Below are 17,401 nucleotides of genomic sequence, written 5' to 3' on the forward strand. Positions count from 1 at the left end.
ATTTATGAGGGGGGAGAGTAGGAACAGGAGCAGTTTTTCAAATATGTCATTCCCTGAGGGCTGAAACTCATGAAACAATTTTTTTTTTTTTCAGAAATAGGTTTGGGTTCATTTGGGGGGTTTGCCTTCCCCCTCAGCCTTGGAACCCTCTCATCTCCATTCCCCAAAGCTTGTAATAACTTCAATGTGTACATCCCATTACCTTGCTTATTCCTGATTAATGTATTTAGTATTCAATATTTTGTTTTAGCCATTTCTAATCCTTAGCAGAAATCTTGTTGCCTTTCTCTCAGAGTTGGTCACAGATGACACCTACCTACACAGTTACTAGTTAAAAAAAGTTATAGGAATATATTAACCTTTGAAAGATTTACCTTCCTTTAGTTTTGAAGGCATTGGTCCACAACCACAGTGAGAAAACAAAGAAAGGATAAGGAAATCAGGGTACATTTTTTTGTTTGTTTTCTTTTATGATTTGTGTGTTTTCCCAAAGAGGATTACACTACAGAGGTAAAGATCAAAGCTGATCTTCATGGATGTTCTTGATGTTTCCCCTGATAAAAGCACAGAATTGAGTTATGGATAACCCAAATGTAACATGCATCTGTCAAGCCCAAGCTCTGTGGCAATCAACAGAGCTGAAAACGAAGTTCTCTCTTCTGATTAGGAGCAAAGGAAAAAAAACCACTATTCTGCAGTAAAAACAGGCCTCATCTGAAAAGAAAAAAAATGCTTAAAAAATGATAGCTACCATAGTATAGAGGTCTTTAGCACTTCAAATTTTATCTGGATATGCATCCTAAATAACACCCTCCCTTAAAAAAAAAAAACAAAAACAACATCTAGCCATACTGAAATATAGTACTTAGATTAGACTCAGCTAGAAGAGAAATCAAGGGCATTCTTATACAATAAAGCAGATCCAAATTCATTAGCAACTATTTAAAACACAGTATAAGCACAGTTTCTATCAACCAGCTTTATCACCCAATTTCTGCTAGACAAAACTGCTTACTAAACACTGTGTATGTTATATATAGAAACTGCCTTTTTTCAGCCACTGTACCAAGTTGAAAGAGGTGTCTAAAGTATTTCAGCATTTCAACCTACTCTCCTTTTTATGCATCAACACTGGTTTTCATGTGCTTAGAAAGCTTGCTAGAAAGTCATCTCTTGGAGTTAAATTTTAACAGACAACCTTATATTTGCATAGGTGTAGTTAATGAAGAAATGATTGGCAGAGGGTAATATCCTGCCCTTCTGTCATGAATTTTAATTGCCTACAGTTAAGTTTAACCTAACCTTCCCACTTGAACAGGTCCACATGGATAATTTGTTCCTCAGCCTTATGTAGCACAGCTGCCATTTCATGGAGCCCACTGCTGTGCCCATGAGTTACCTATGACACATCCTCCAGTGGGTGCAGAGAGTCAGGTGTGACCCCAGCATGGAGTAGCTGAGGTGAGTGCTGAGCTGAAATTACTCTGCCCTAACCCAGTTGAAGAATTCTTCCTGGTAACACCATGGCTGCTGTAAATTAAATCACTTCTAAACCAGCTCTGATGTTGTGACTTTTACAATCTCCACGGCTCTTCTAAATTTGTCAAATTCTTTGAAGAGAATTATTTCTCATCCCCAACACAGGCTCCCCCCTCTGACCAGGAAGGTTGCCACAGGAGAATAAGGCCATTCTAAGAGAAGATAGCTTGGAAAAATTAAGGAAAGGAAGCAAACACTCTTCAATCTCTCTAAGAAATGAAGAATTTGACTTTCACTGGACAATGAGAATGTTTCCTTCTACAGCATATTAATGCCAGTAAAAACTCAGAACAGGCTAATAGATTCATCAAAGCTGTGGGCAACTTGCAACTTATGAATGTCCTAGTTGGGCAGCTGGGACCAGTTTATCAATGTGTGGATGTGACCAAAGCTGTATATTCTAAACCCTCTATTCATTGCTCATGAACTGTTAACAATGGACCATTTGCAGCAGCTGCCCAGGGCACACCTGACCCCTCAGGGTGTGAACTGGGTGTTAAAGAAGCCTGTGAGATAAGAGCTGTGATAACTGCCCTCCAGAAAGTCGTTAGCACCTCCACACTGAGCCTGAGGTGTCATATCTGCTCATGGGCCATCACTGATTCCAAAATACCCTATGACTTACAGAGTCAGATCACCCATTGTGTAATTCCCCGCCCTGGGGGAGGTACTGGGCAGTCCCACCTGGACCTGAGGGGTTATAATCTTGGGGGCTTTAGGACTGGGGAAACAACTCAGCAGATCCAGAGGAGGATCAGAACCTCGACTGCAACCACCACTCTCAACCAGACTGCGACCACCATCTGCACCAAAAGGTTTGTCACCTCCTTCTATTTTGGACTCAGGGGGAACCACGTGGGGCTCAGTACAGGGGCTAACAAACACCTTTGTGTTTATGCCCCAGGGGGCTGGGTTATACTTCTGGGTTTTGTGAGTTAAAAACAATTTCTCTTTGTGTCATTGCATTTATTGTAATATTTTTATTAAATTGTAACTCTGACTTATAATCTCTTTTGTGTTGGGTTCATTACTCCTGCAGGTTTACCTTCAAACCAGCACATCTTTGGTGCCCAGCTTGGCTGCTGACTGGCCCAGCCTGTGCCTGCTGTCACCATGTTGGTCCCCAGCACCCTCATGAAGCAGCCACTGATCCAGTCCACGGCAGGCGCTGTGCCCGTCCGCAATGAGAAAGGCGAGCTGTCCATGCAGAAGGTGAAGGTGAAACGGTATGTGTCAGGCAAGCGGCCCGACTATGCGCCCATGGAGTCCTCAGAGGAGGAGGACGAGGAATTCCAGTTCATCAAGAAAGCGAAGAGGAAGGAGGTTGAGCCCAAGGAGCAGGAGGAGGAACTGGCCAGTGATCCCCGACTCCGTCGCCTCCAGATCTGCATCACTGAGGACATGGAGGAGCGAATCGCGAGACACCGCAAAATTGTGGAACCTGAAGTGGCTGGAGAAAGCAATGTGGAGGGGGGAGCATGGCAGCTGGAGCAGGAAGACACCAGTGAAAAGGAAGAGGAGGAGATCGATGATAAGGAGATCGAGCGTCGGCGCAGCATGATGCGTCAGCAAACGCAGGAGAGGAAAACAGAGGAGATGGAAGTGATGGAGTTGGAAAATAAGGGTCTGTCTGGAGAAGAGTCCGAGCCAGAGTCTGAGTACGAGGAGTACACAGACAGCGAGGAAGAAATGGAGTCCCATCTCAAACCTGTCTTTATCCACAAGAAGGATCGGATCACAGTTCAGAAGCGAGAAGCAGAAGCTCTGAAGCAGAAGGAACTGGAACAGGAGGCAAAGAGGACAGCAGAGGAGAGGCGCAAGTATACACTCAAGATTGTAGAAGAGGAAGCAAAGAAGGAGCTGGAGGAGAACAAACACTTCCTGGCAGCGCTGGATGCACTTGATACAGATGATGAAAATGATGAGGAGGCGTATGAAGCCTGGAAAGTACGTGAGCTGAAGCGCATCAAACGGGACCGTGAGGAACGAGAAGCCAGGGAGAAGGAAAAGACAGAGATTGAGCGCATGCGGAACCTGACAGAGGAGGAGCGTCGGGCTGAGCTCCGGGCCAACGGCAAAGTCATCAGCAACAAGGCAGTGAAAGGAAAATACAAGTTCCTGCAGAGGTACTATCACCGCGGTGCCTTCTTCATGGATGAGGAGGCAGAGGTATACAAGAGGGACTTCAGTGCCCCGACCCTTGAGGACCACTTCGACAAGACCATCCTGCCCAAAGTCATGCAGGTCAAGAACTTCGGCCACTCAGGGCGGACCAAGTACACACACTTGGTGGACCAGGATACTACTTCCTTTGACTCTGCCTGGGGCCAAGAGAGTGCACAGAACACCAAGTTCTTTAAGCAGAAGACAGCAGGCATGCAGAATGTCTTTGAGAGACCTTCAGCCAAGAAGAGAAAAGCCACCTAAGAGCATGGGCAGGAGGGTCTGCTGATGCTAGCAGGAGAGCACTGCCCTGCCAGATGCCAAAACCTGGGCAGGGACATGTCTCAGGACTACTGTGGTGATTCTTTTTTTTTTTTAATAATGTCCTATTTCAGCAAGCCGGGACCAGTTTATCACTGAGTGGGTATGACCAAAGCTGTATATTCTAAACCCTCTATACCATTTCTCATAAACTGTTAACAATAGACCATTTGCAGTAGCTGCCCAGGGCACACCCAACCCCTCAGGGTGTGAACTGGGTGTTAAAGAAGCCTGTGAGATAAGAGCTGTGATAATTTCCTGGTTAATTGGTTAAAACCAATTTCTCTTTGTGCCATTGCATTTGTTGTAATATTTTTATTAAATTGTAACTGATTTATAATCTGTTTTGTGTTGGGTTTGTTTCTTCTGCAGGTTTGCCTTTAACTGAGCACAATGAAAAACTTTTAAAAAGGTCTACAAAATACAACTACTTGAATGTCAGTCAAACTTACATATCCATTAGAGAAGGTACAAAACTTTTTCCTTGTATAAGGGGTTTTTAAAATAAAGGTTTGCTCAAATAAATGACAATCCATAACAAGATGCTTTTGCAAAATCACACATTGCCAGATTCAACTTTAAACATCCTTACTCAGCACATTTTATATGTGCCTTTTGGGGTTTTTTAATATGTGCTTTTGCAAAGAAACCACTAACTTTGCATGCAGCAACTTGCAAGATCCTGAAAGATTTTCTGCCAAACCTCCTCTACACTATGGTGTTAATTCACCATATAAATATTCAAAGACACTCTTGAATAACTGCCAGAAAGGAATACACTCTTCTGTAGCTGCATAGCCCACATCCATGCTTAGTGCACTGCACTAACGCTCTGCCCTGGGGTGGAAATGCAAGGTGAGAAGACAAAGCTCTGCTAAGGCAAGACAAAATCCCAACCAAAAATGCAAGCAATCTTGGTCACTTCAGGACACATTTTTCCCTTGATATTTACCTGCCTAGAGAAAAGCAGAAACCCCAAAATTTTCATTGTAGATGAAGCATGATTCTCCCTCTGAGTCCCTTGCTTCCACATTTTTTTCCCCAATAATCCAAAAGACAGACCTGACTCATCATGTCAGGGTGAGTATCTATATAAATAGTTGTGAGTGAACAGATAGAAAACTGACCACCCTATACTTCATGAATCCGCCAAATATTGATGAAAACACTGAAATCAGTAGAGCTTACAATGAGACACCTCAGTGAAGAAGGGAAGCTAAACAAGGCTAATGATATCTTCCACAGCTGATGACCAGATACACATATCAGCTCAAAGCTGAAATAAGTTTAGGAGCCAACAGGCTTGCTTTACACTAAATACAGGGAGTTTGGGAGGCAGAAGTAAGCAGAGGGCTGGGGGGGAGTGGCAGGTGGAGTAAGATCAGATTCTGTTTAGGTCACATTTTTCATCTCTTTTTAAGAGGCTCATTTTCACATTTTAGAGATTTAAAAAAAAAACCAAAACAAATAAAGAACTCAAAGCCAAGGTGATATTTTGGACCATTATTTCACTTACCTTTACATTAGGTAAGTAAGTATATTTTCCTTGAAGATGTAATTTTAAAAGTAGTGTCTCTTGCATATATACTCTTACTGGAACAGGAATTTAAAATAAACCTTCAAAATTAAATATGTGGTTATTCATATTAAATTGTTTATTCTACAAAAGAATATTTGAAATAGGACTTTAAAAATTATTTAAAATGGAGAGGACTTATTTAGCTAGTTCTACTTTTTATAAAAAGAAATTATAATTTTCAAATCAGCTCTTAGTAATGTTCTAGCAAAGAAATCCTCTTGCCGTGTATTAATACACTACTCTCAAGATATCATGAAACCAGCTTGCTTTTACTTTGCAAAAAGTGTAGGGCATTACTTTTGCACTTGAATGGTAGAGCAACATGTTACCTATTTATGCTACAGATACTTAAATAAACAGCAGATTATTATTTATAACAAGCTGGATGATTCTGGCAGACATGATCACACTGACCCACCCACTCCTCAGCTGTGCTTTCCCTATTCCAAGCCCTGTGGGGCAAGGCGGGGGGGGAGAGGGGGGGTGAAGTCTAAAGACTGTAAAGAAAGGAATTCGAGATATATAATAAAAACTGTATATTGTCACCCTTTACTAAGCTAAAAAATAGTAGTTTAACAAGGAATTCTCTTTTGTTCCTGTTTTTTTTGCATTGATTCAATACTTAGGTTTAAAAATAACTGTCTGCAAAATAGGTTTTATAACCCTTAAGTATATCCACCTCACACAGAAGGGGCAAACTATATCATACACCAACTCTCCCTGACATTAGATTTTACAATTTGTCAGACTTCCTGAAAAGGCTTTTGTGATACCTTGCAGGTTCCAAACTGTGAAAGAGTTCAATATATTCATCCAAAAAGGAGAGGAATAAAAAGGAAAAAAATATAGCCTCTATTAAGTATGCCACAATACAGATACAAAGCAGTTAAAAAGGCAAGTCTCACACAATTGACACACAATACTTTTCCCCCACTTACAACACACTACATCCCAGGTAACAGATCCAGATAAAATCCAACCCACAGTCACAGAATCACACCAAGATCAAACATAATTAATTCAACTGCTTTTTAAAGACTTCCAGTAACATTAGTTATCATAATTACAATTCAACTACTCTGTCAGCTGATAACCCTTTGGCTCTGCTAAAATTTGGGAGTGCCAAGAATGTATCATTTCCCTTTTTTCATTGTACTGTAGACGAGACTTGAGTCCCAAATGTCTACAACCTCTTTATATTTTTCTGGCAGCACAAGAGGTTTTCAAGAGGATAGCATGTTTGGGTACTTTTTGAGTACTGGAATAGTATGAAAGAAACCTTATTACAAATGAGAATACCAAGTCAACATAATATCTTATGAGGAACAAAACGCCTTTTTCCACCTCCTTCCTTCCTTGTGGTATGAAGGGGAAAAAAAATGTCAGATTAGCGAGCATAATGACCCAAACAATAAGAAAACAGACTTTTCCAGCTGTAAGAAACAAGTCTATATTTCCAATTAATTTCATAATTTCTCTCCTCCTTCCCATAACCCCACAAATTATCCACAATACTTTCATAATTTGGTTGCAGTTTGCTAGGCCACAAATCTTTGTTTCAGATGATCACTATTGTGCATCATCATCTTTCAACAGTGCAGTGTATCAGAAGAATTCATGTCCTTTTACCCCTTCCTCCTTCTCCCAGGCAGGAAAACGGAGTTCAACTGAACATTACATTTTCATCAATTTTGTTATATGGGGACAAATATAAGTAAAGCTAGAGACTTCAGGGCCTAAATAAGAAGTTGTAACAAAAGGTGGTGAGAATGAGCATTGAAAATAAAAAAATAAAAAAAAAAATTAAAAAGCGCAGCAAAACATTTCTAAGCAGCCTTCATTTTTCAGTCAATTTTTCTGAACATCGTATAGAATTGGTGCATTTTCACCACCTGACTAGTGGTTTCTGCCAGCAGCAAGGAAGCACTGTGGAGGCAAGGATGTATCAGGACCTCAAAGCCAACAATTGGCAGCCAATTTAGAGTTCATTGATTTTCTGGCCAAATTACACTAGAACCAAAACCTCTATGCAAGTACATTACACAACATTAACTAATTTTTCTTAACCAGCTGCAGTGGCAAGTTTTGCAGTGTATCACATTTCCTCCAAAGGCCATTCAACAGTTCTAGACTAGTTTAGAGAGGACTTCACCATCAACCACAGACAATCCTGACACTAAATTTCATCAACTACACTAAGGTCACTGAATCCTTTAAGGATGAATACAGCAGCCCAAAACCTCTTTGACATTACATTGCAAAGACAGAATAAAATCAAATTTGACATGCCTAAAACAGGTCAGGGCTTCTGGGGCCCTTCACTGATTTCACACCAGCTTTCAGTGCTAAAGACACCCTGTCAAGTTAATAGGCAAAGAAACCTCTACATCACAAGTGATATTTTGCCCAAAACACAGCAAATACATTGGCATTGAATTACCTTCTCCATACATAAAGCCACAAACTATGGGATCCACCAGTTACTACTACATGCTTCTCCTCCTCTTCTACCCCAGTTATTACTGAAGAAAAAAATTTATCTCCCTCAGAAGTGGACATTACATGCTAGAGTGATCCGTGACCTAACCCAGTAACCTCTAATTTAGGTGTAGCATCAAGTGAACCAGTGACAGACAAGTAAGAGAAACATTAAAGCAGCAGCAAGATACAAGAGCTCCTGCAACATGAAAATGCCCTGGAGCAGAAGTACTATACTCGCATTCCTCTACAGGGCAGAGTTGCACTTACTGACACATTGCACATAACTCTCTATTCCTGTGGGAATTCAGGAGCGCCAAAGACAGTAACCTCACCCAGGAAGTAGAAACAGACCTCAACTGTGCCAACCACAGCACCTCATCATTCACTTCATGATCAACTACACTATATCAATGAATCCAATGCAGCAACCACAAATCTAGGAGACATTTGACCAGGATAACCTGCACAATGCCCCTGTGGCACTTGTCACCTCAATGCCAGATGCCAGAACACCATCATGACTGAGCTACCACACTTTGTACTGTGCATACCTGGCATCACAGCTAAGCACCCACTTTTTACACTAGTCATAACCAGGAAAGAGCTCTCCAAACATATTCCCCACATTTCCTCCAGGCTAATATGGTTTCCATCTCTTGTCAGAAGAGTCCATCATTATCTGTGTGGTGACATATTTCCCTTCTATATACAGCCCTAAGCTCTCCTGCTTTCTAAGCATCTCGATAATTTGGACTCAGATACTGACATAAGTATCATGACCATTATCTCCTCCCAGGTAAACAACTACTGAAATGAAATCCCTCTTTTTTTCTGCAATGTGTTTCCATTAGAAAAAATATATCAGAACTGTCACTGTACAGGCCAGCACCTCTTGCAATACAATGGCTATTATGACAACACTACATCCTTGCAACTATTGCCAAAGGAGGAGGTGGCCAGATGGTTGCCAATACCAGCAACAGAGGGGCTTGCAGTTGTTTTATCTTTGAGAGGGAGAACCATGCTCTTTTTTCCCTAGTTCTTGATTAATGACTTTAGAATGTCTTTCTCCTGATCAAAAGAAAGAAAATTAAAAAAAAAAAAAATAAAAAAAAATAAATAAAAAAAAAAAAAAACAAACAAAGGGAAAAAAAAGGCTTACTGCAAGGCAGCTCTATGCTCTTCTGCTTAGAGCAGCATCTTTCAGCATCAAGTTTTGGAACTGACACCTCTGTCAGCTTCACAGAAGCATAGAATGACTTATGTTGGAAAAGACCTCTTAATATCATACATTCCAACCATAAATGTAGCACTGCCACGTCCACCACTAAATTTCTTTTTTTGGCCTTCAGCCTTGGACGTGATCATTGAGCAGTACCTCTCCAGTGCAGAAACACAAACACCCACTCTTCCCCACAAGGTGTTGGGGCTTGCCTGATTTATTGCAAAATGCCCTCAATGCTCTCTGGCCATTCACACTCTTCCTGGTACACATTCTCTCTGTGTAACACATCAGGAACAGGCCCCATCTCATCCTACACTGCAGTCAGGTGCTCAGGGTAATGGTCAGTGGTGTGAACCCTTTGAAAATTTGAACTGGCATGTCAATAGTGACAAGCTGGCATAAGGGCAGGTAACAGGCAGTTGCAGAAAAGATGGTTACCACCCCAAGTTGCCAGCCCCCATGCCACGTTTTGAAGAAGTGATCCTTTTTGATGCGCATTTTTCACTGTGCTCAAAGACTGAGGCCAAGGGCTTGGCCCAAGAACTGGGTGCTGCACCACCAGCAGATGCTGACTGGCTGTCCCAGCCCCACAGCCTGTCTGCACCAGCTCCACAGCACACACTCCGCCACTGCAGCAACAAAACAACTACTCCGGTACCTTATGAGAAAGATGCCTTAGAACACTTAAACCCTTTGTGGATAGCCACCCAGCTGCTCTGCGAGCACCAGGCCCTTGAGTCTCTTCTCAGTAATTTTTGTCCTCAGCTCATTTTTCACCAAGTCTTCTCTGTACAAATATTCACAGATGCATCTCAGCAAACAACTCTAATTTCACTGGAGTTATCTTCTGTGAAGATAATCTAAAGCAGCAGCTAAATCCTTGAGGATTCCTCTTTCCCTTCCCTACAAACGCCTGCCAGGCCAGGGATGTGATGCCAACGAGGCAACAGCGTTCAGCAGCAAAGTATGACATTTGCCACCTGTTTCACTAGATTTTTAGACTGGTCTCAAACTATCTTCTGATCACAGCACAGAGGAGATGCTGCCTGAAAAACGGAAGAACAGGGGGCCTCAGGTGTCAGCACACAGCCCTGTGACACACCAGGACACATCCCAGGGCAGCAGGAGCCAGCACTGCCATATTCGTCCCTCCACCCTTCCCTTGTATCAGGAGGATAGCACGAAGGAGAAAGAAAAAAAGAAAGCATCTCCAGCTCTTTTGCTCTTTCCCCATACACTTTTCAGCACAGTGATCACTGCAGTCTTCCTTCAACTGGAAGAAAAACTATGAGAACAGAGCACAAACACGAACACAAAAAAAGAGCAACTTCTGGGAAGAACAGAAGTATGTTTTTCAGAAACCAAGGTTTAAGGGTTTTTAGTTTATTTTTAACTGCATATCATGTTCAGAAATTATTATCCTCATATTTGGAATTGAACATGACATCTATTTTTAAATTTTATTAATTCAGTCACAAGTCATCCCCAGAGACAAGACAACAACAAATCAATGCCACAAACAAGTACAAAGTCAGCCTGGTTGTAAATTAGCCTGGCTCGTTATTCTGTGTTGCCATTATGTTTTACATGCATCTCTGGATTGTAAGTGCCACAAAACCTTTCCTTTCTAAAACAGACATTTCTAACTCAAGATACCACACTTTAACTCCAGCTAAATGCTTCAAAGAGTCTTCTTTTAAGCCCAAATTCTGCCATTCCAGCCAGCCATATACATCAAGGCAAGCTCAGACACTCAGGCAGAGATCAGGCTATCATAATTTATGTATGTAACATGGAGGCTCAAAGTGAGATTTCTAAAAATCCCAGTATCACAACTGATAGTAGATCACCTCTAGTGCTAACAGGAGAGGGATGAGCAGAGAGTTTGTTTCAGTACAGTTTGCTTCAGCCCAGTATATGCTCTTCCAATTTGTTCCATCTATTCTGGGGACGGCTTGATTTATACTGTGTGACACATGAAAATGGCACATGTATCAAGACTCCATCCCACTCGATGCCTCAAGACATGCATGGGACCTCACCTACCCAACTGCACTCCTGGCATTAATTTCACTGTTTCTCCAAGAGGGACTCTGAGTCCCAAACTAGCAATCAAAGGCTGATCATCCCAAGACTAGCTACTGTTCTTTCATCCCATTGCCCACACCCTCACTTAAGGGAAGAAAAACATTTCAGTGAACACAACTTCCTTTCTTTAGATACAGTACCCTATAACATACAAAGATCTGTCACACCACAACCCTGTTGTGTGCCTTGTTCAAAAATAGCTGATCTTTTAAAGCAAAGAGTTGGAGGTTTTCAATTACAAAGGTTTTGCTTGTTTTTCAAAAATCAGAAAAGATGCATTCCATCTCTGCATTTTCTTCACAAAGATGAACACACCCAATACTGTTAGTCACTATGTAAGCAAAGTAACTACTATCCCTTTACCAATGACGAAATATTTAACACTGTCTGCTCAGAAGGGGAAGTTATTTACCACGCAGTGACAGAAAATCCATGTCAGAGGATTACAGGTAAAGGAGAAGGTTTCAAAGTAAGGAAATTCTTAGTTCAAAGATTTGGAAAAGAAAAATAGCCTTGGTGATCTAGTACAGAAATTATTTCCCCTCTGAAAACAAACAACAAAATACAGTTTACATGGAATTCATCGACTTCAAGTTTCCCAAGTTTTAGAAATTACTTCATTACAGTCTAAATGAAAACCTTTCTAAACAGCTGCTTTAAGTTTAAAAAAATACAAAAATTTAAAAAAAAACATTTAAGATTTGGTGTTGTTTTGATCTATGCCTCCCTTTTTCAGAGAAGGGTCTACCTAAAGACCCCAACAAGTGAGTACTGAGACTTCACAGCAGGTTCTCATGCTCCCTTCTCTCCTGGGCACATGGATGTGTAAGAAATATGCAGACAGTGCATTAATCCTTTTGGCATAAAAAGGCATTTGTCCAAACTCTGAAGAGATGTCATTCAAGGAGAGGCTCTGCTGGAGGACTGAGAAGTAACACACACCACTGTGGCTAATGCGCAGTCATTCCATCCCTGCACCTCAGCAGCTCTATATGTCTTTACTGATACAGTTTTCTTGGGGTAAGCAAGGACAAGAAAAGCATCTGCAGGGGAAAAAAAGCCACAAACGGATGCCATCATTTTCCCAATGCCCATAAATGGAAGAAAAAAGTTTTTAGGTAGTGGTGTGATGCATCTGAGCATTTGAACCTCTTTGCTATCACTGGAATATACTTGCAAAAACTTCACTTCTATACCTCTGCATTTTATGTGTGCTCTTCATCAGGGAGAGGGAGAAATAGGAGGGAAACAGATCTGGAGAAGCAGCAGTGCAGAACCTCAGGTTAGGAGCCTGACATCTACAGAGACTCCGTAAAGCACTTCACTAAAATTATTAACAGTAGAGTGCTTTCTATCTCTTTTTTTTTTTTAATAATGATTCTCCTGTAATCAAGGAGCTTTCTGTTAACATTCAAAGGGCCAATAATGAACTGGAATTGGGTTTCAATACCCTTCAAAATAGAAATAAATCAACACAGAGTGGTATGATATTAGTGTCAATGGACACAACCCCATTTGAACTCTTCCCTCTTCTTTTTCCAGTTCAATTTTGGACATGCTGATTGTGCATTTAAATATAAAACCACTTTCACATTAATTCAATGGTCAACATTTGACTTGTCCTGTCAAGACAGCTACCTAATCTTCCAAAAGTATTCTTCACTGCTTTGATAATTATTATCAAGTGTCTGATAAAACCAGAAGAGTGACTGCAGAGTGGGGGGGGGGGGGGTGTGTGTGTGTTTTTTTAAGGGTCTTTGCCCTGAATTAGCTCAATACTCCCCATCTCAAATGTGTCAGCAAAACACAGCATCCTCATTGGCAAATACATGGACACTGTATGAGTGACACTGTCAGACAGACTACTCCTCTGCATAGATTATTAAGTGTGTAAACCTATTTTTTGAGTACAAAGACCAGAGTAAATACTCCATATCTATATTGTCCCCTTTAAGAACACTCAGATTAGATTCAATAAACTCTATTCTAAATGAAAAGTGTAAGGTTCTTCTAAACTCAGTAAATCAAACCAAAAAGCTCTAAATTGGGCACAATAGGCAGGTTGAAGAGAAAAATTCCTGAGTATGGCGGGAAAGCATTCAGAGCAAAATGATTACACATCACTACCCCAGAGAGAGCAAAACTGTGCAGAAGGACACTACCAGACTTCCTTGAGAAAAGACTCCACAGAAGTTGAAAGAGGCATGGTGTTACCACAATATGTTCCCGTGAATTTCCACTAGAAGTCTCTTCCAAGAACAAGATGTACATGTAGAAACCAGAAAAAAAAAAAAAAAGCAATGCACTCTCTGTGGAAATGACTTATGCTGACCATAGCTGTTGTTCCTTATAAAGCTATAACAGAAGTCAAAGCCTGAAAAGAGGCACAAGAAAGGTCTGACGGCATTTAAATACAAAGTTATTTATTCTCTTCTGTTAATACAATCATATTTTATAATATAACTATTAAAATAACACAGAAACCAAAAGGCTTCACTCTATTCCCAGCATGGTTCCATAAAACATCCAAATAAATCTCCTCCATTTGTTATTCATGCACAGACTTGCGTTTTGCTCATCTAGGATAGCATGGTAAATTAAGAACGAAACAAGACAGCAAAACATTTCAGAACTTGCACATCACACTACTTTTCTCTGATCAATAATTTGCAACATCACATTTTAGGAGCATATGTCACCTTTGGTCCTCTGCCATGATCTAAATTAGGAGGGGAGGCAAAAACCACATTTGATGCTAGGAGATAAAAGCAGAGTACATGGGAACTAACTAAAGCTATTTGTGGAATGAATTACACAGACCCATCAAAGCATTTTCTTTCATGGCTTAAGTACTTGTTTCTCCTTGGCTAAATGCATAAGCCAGTGACCAGTCAGTCTTTATATATTTGGCTCATTCTTCAACAAAATCTCTGGTTTTGAATGTTGGGTCCTCCAGGTCTATAACAAGGTGAGGGGAAAAAAATGTTGAAGTCCAGAAAGGAAGGAACTTCATTATCAATTTATGAATGAAAAGTACTGCTGTACATTCCCTATATTGATCAGCAAGCTAACCTTAAGAATACATATCTAAATCTCTGTCATGTAGCCAAATCCTTTCCTCCCATCATGCATCCAGTGTTTTTAAGACAAAAGTTGGTCTTTTACTGAAACACAGTCACCCTGTCTCCCACCAGGTTCAGCAGCTCTTCACCACTTCTTCCACACGCAGCAGGAGACCTATTTACCTGAAAAGGTGCTAGGCTGCTAGAGAATGCTTCACTGGGATAAAACCTGCCTCCTTACAAGAGAAACTACAATTAAGCTGGAAAATACTCAAGTTATTCCTCTCTGGCATCCCAATATGTTTAATGCAACTGTCCCATGCACTCAACAGAATAATGAATATCTAAAAATGCAAATTATCAAAGAGTGAACATATATCTGAGCATAAGAAACCTTCACAAGTTTGCTGCCACACTTGTAGATGTGTAGATCTCTCTACTGATAACTAGCCTCCCCTTCACTGCTGCAGCCCATATCTAGAGGGAAGATGCAGCCCAAAATACACCTAAACTCAACCTTGCTCTTGGCTGAAGGAACTACAACTGCTCACATCCTCCCTCTTACAGCTGACCATCTCCCAGCTGCCTTCCCATTGACAAGCAGCTCCCAGCATGGGCCCAGTTTCTGTAGGCACAATCCACAACCACATCAGAGTGTCCCAACTGCACAGATATGAACCTGGAGTTAGGGACAGTGACCCTGTATCAGCCCCAACCTGCTGGTCCCACAGAGAAGTGACAACAAGATCAGCTACGAGGGTTCATATTTCAGGTTTGGGGGGTTTTTTTTGGCTCCATTCAGGGCTGAGCCCAATTGTGATCCAATAATCCAAGTTTCTCTTTTTACTCTCTCCAAGGTAGTATCAGGTGGTGTGGATGTCCTTTCAAAGTAAAGGCACAGAGACATCATATCCTAATAAATAAATACATGGCAGTTTGACTCCTTCTTGCTAGCAGATGTTTCACTGACTTTGCAGCTGGCTATATTTACAAATCAGTAGTTTCTTGCCTTGTTCCCAAAACTATGGTTTGCAGCAGAGCTGCACCATTGCTTCTGTCAAACTCATGGATTCCAGAGGTCTATTTCCTTCACCTCTCACTTTTGTTGCTACTTTTAAAACTCTCAGCTTTCTTTTGAGAACATACTGACACTTTCTGAAATTACACCTCAGCTGTATCCTTGAAACATAGGGAGGGAAGAAAGACATTAAACAGACTTCTGACAAAGAACAGAGCACTATAACTTATTCCTTCATCAACACAATAAGGAGTCAGACCATGAAACTCCTCCCTCCTACCTCATGATTCTTAAACCCTGTTATTCATTCTGCAGACTGTTATTAAGGCATCCAAATAAATGCAGTTCTCCTCAACTTCACACTAGGAGCACGTCAGTCCCCAGGAGAGGTGGAAACAGCTGTGCTCTTCTAATTGTGCATTTTCCTTTGAAGGAGGGATACTATGCAACACATGAAAAGCAGATCCATGCTTCAACCTGGCAGCAGAGCAGCTATACTGTCCTGAAACAACAGTTCAGCTCAAGCCCACATGCTCTTCCCCTTCCACACCTACACTGATATGTCTGTTTCTTACTCATATTCGAAAGATTTTGGTAACAATACTCTCTACTCACAAGAGTCAATCCCAACACACACCATGGACAAGTGATTCTTCTAAGAGAAATAGTGAAGGTGAGGATCAAAATTAGGAGCAGTTACTGAGAGGTGTTCAGACAGCACAGCTAATTCTTTGCTAAGCTGTCCAATCCTGTGAGCTTTTAGAATTTCTTTGCACGTGAAAATATCTTCATGATACTGTATGAGAGTATGACAGCTGAACGAAGAAGGAGGGGTAGAGCTTCAAAGAATACAGGGGGAGACGTAGGCAGGAATTCCACATTGCCCCTGATCTGCTTCTCACCTAGGCCCCCCTCCTTTGCAGGATCCTCATCAGTGGGGGTGCCACATCAGCAGTAGCCTCTCCCCACTCCAACTTGTAGATATCTTCAGAAACACTTAACACACTACAGACAGTGCCTCACATAGCAGCTCTTAGGGTTATGCCCTCATTTCCTGGCACAAATCAATGGGCTGCTTTTATGGTTTGGGTTTTGGGTTGTTTTTGTCTTTTCCTCCCTAAGGAGCCTCAATTTCTATTCCAAGGCAGAGTCGTGCTTCAAACACAGAGCAGCTTATGTTATTTCTCCATCCACCAGTCAAGACACTGTAAGAAACCAGCCTGGTACTTGTATATCTCTCATTTTATAAATGCTAGGCAATATCCTAGAACTGTCTTCGTTGACGTACTAAATCTGTCCCCACCAGACAGCCCAAGAAAAGGAAGTGATACAAATGACAGAAAGGAGCCAGGCTACTGCAACTGAAAGGTTTAGTCTCAAAAGAAGTCATTTGAGTGGCTAGAAACAAGGAGCAGCAACTTTGTTGCTCATCTTTTACACTTTGTCTATACACACTCTGTATAAAAATCCCTAGAGTTCACACAGTGCAAATTTGACTATGCCAACTCCATACCCATTTGACAGAATCCTAAGGGTCCACCTGCAACTATGATGACTCCTGCTAATTTCACACCAATGGAGCCAAAACGGAAAATGAGAAGCAGCACATTTGGCCTGGAGCTCTCTGGCAGAAAGAGGCACAATCAAAGGAACTGATTCCAGAGGCAGCATGTGGCACTGTGGGGCAGGGAGATCCCCAAGCAAAGGTGCTGCCAGCCAAGTAAGTGTTGCTTCACAGGGACAGATGGAAAACAGCAGCAGTTGTCAGAAAAGTGCTTGCCCAAAACCTCCAAAACTAAGTTATGATTTGTCAAAGCAGTTTATCAGTCAAATATATTTAACATAATTAAAAATGAAAGGCAGATGAGGAGAATTAAGTTCCCCTCAATTTAGACTGGAACTCGTATCTTAAAATGCACCAGAGG

General features: G+C 41.3%; 1 protein-coding gene and 1 pseudogene across 3 annotated transcripts in view; one reads left to right on the top strand and one right to left on the bottom strand.

Annotated features, from left to right (window-relative positions):
• UTRN (utrophin) overlaps nucleotides 1-17,401 on the bottom strand; it is a 386,042-nt gene that overhangs the window by 354,907 nt on the left and 13,734 nt on the right. The window lies entirely within an intron of this gene.
• LOC139668385 (microfibrillar-associated protein 1 pseudogene) lies at nucleotides 2,653-3,966 on the top strand (annotated as a pseudogene).

Source organism: Pithys albifrons, chromosome 2 (assembly GCF_047495875.1).
Source record: "Pithys albifrons albifrons isolate INPA30051 chromosome 2, PitAlb_v1, whole genome shotgun sequence".
NCBI lineage: Eukaryota > Metazoa > Chordata > Aves > Passeriformes > Thamnophilidae > Pithys > Pithys albifrons.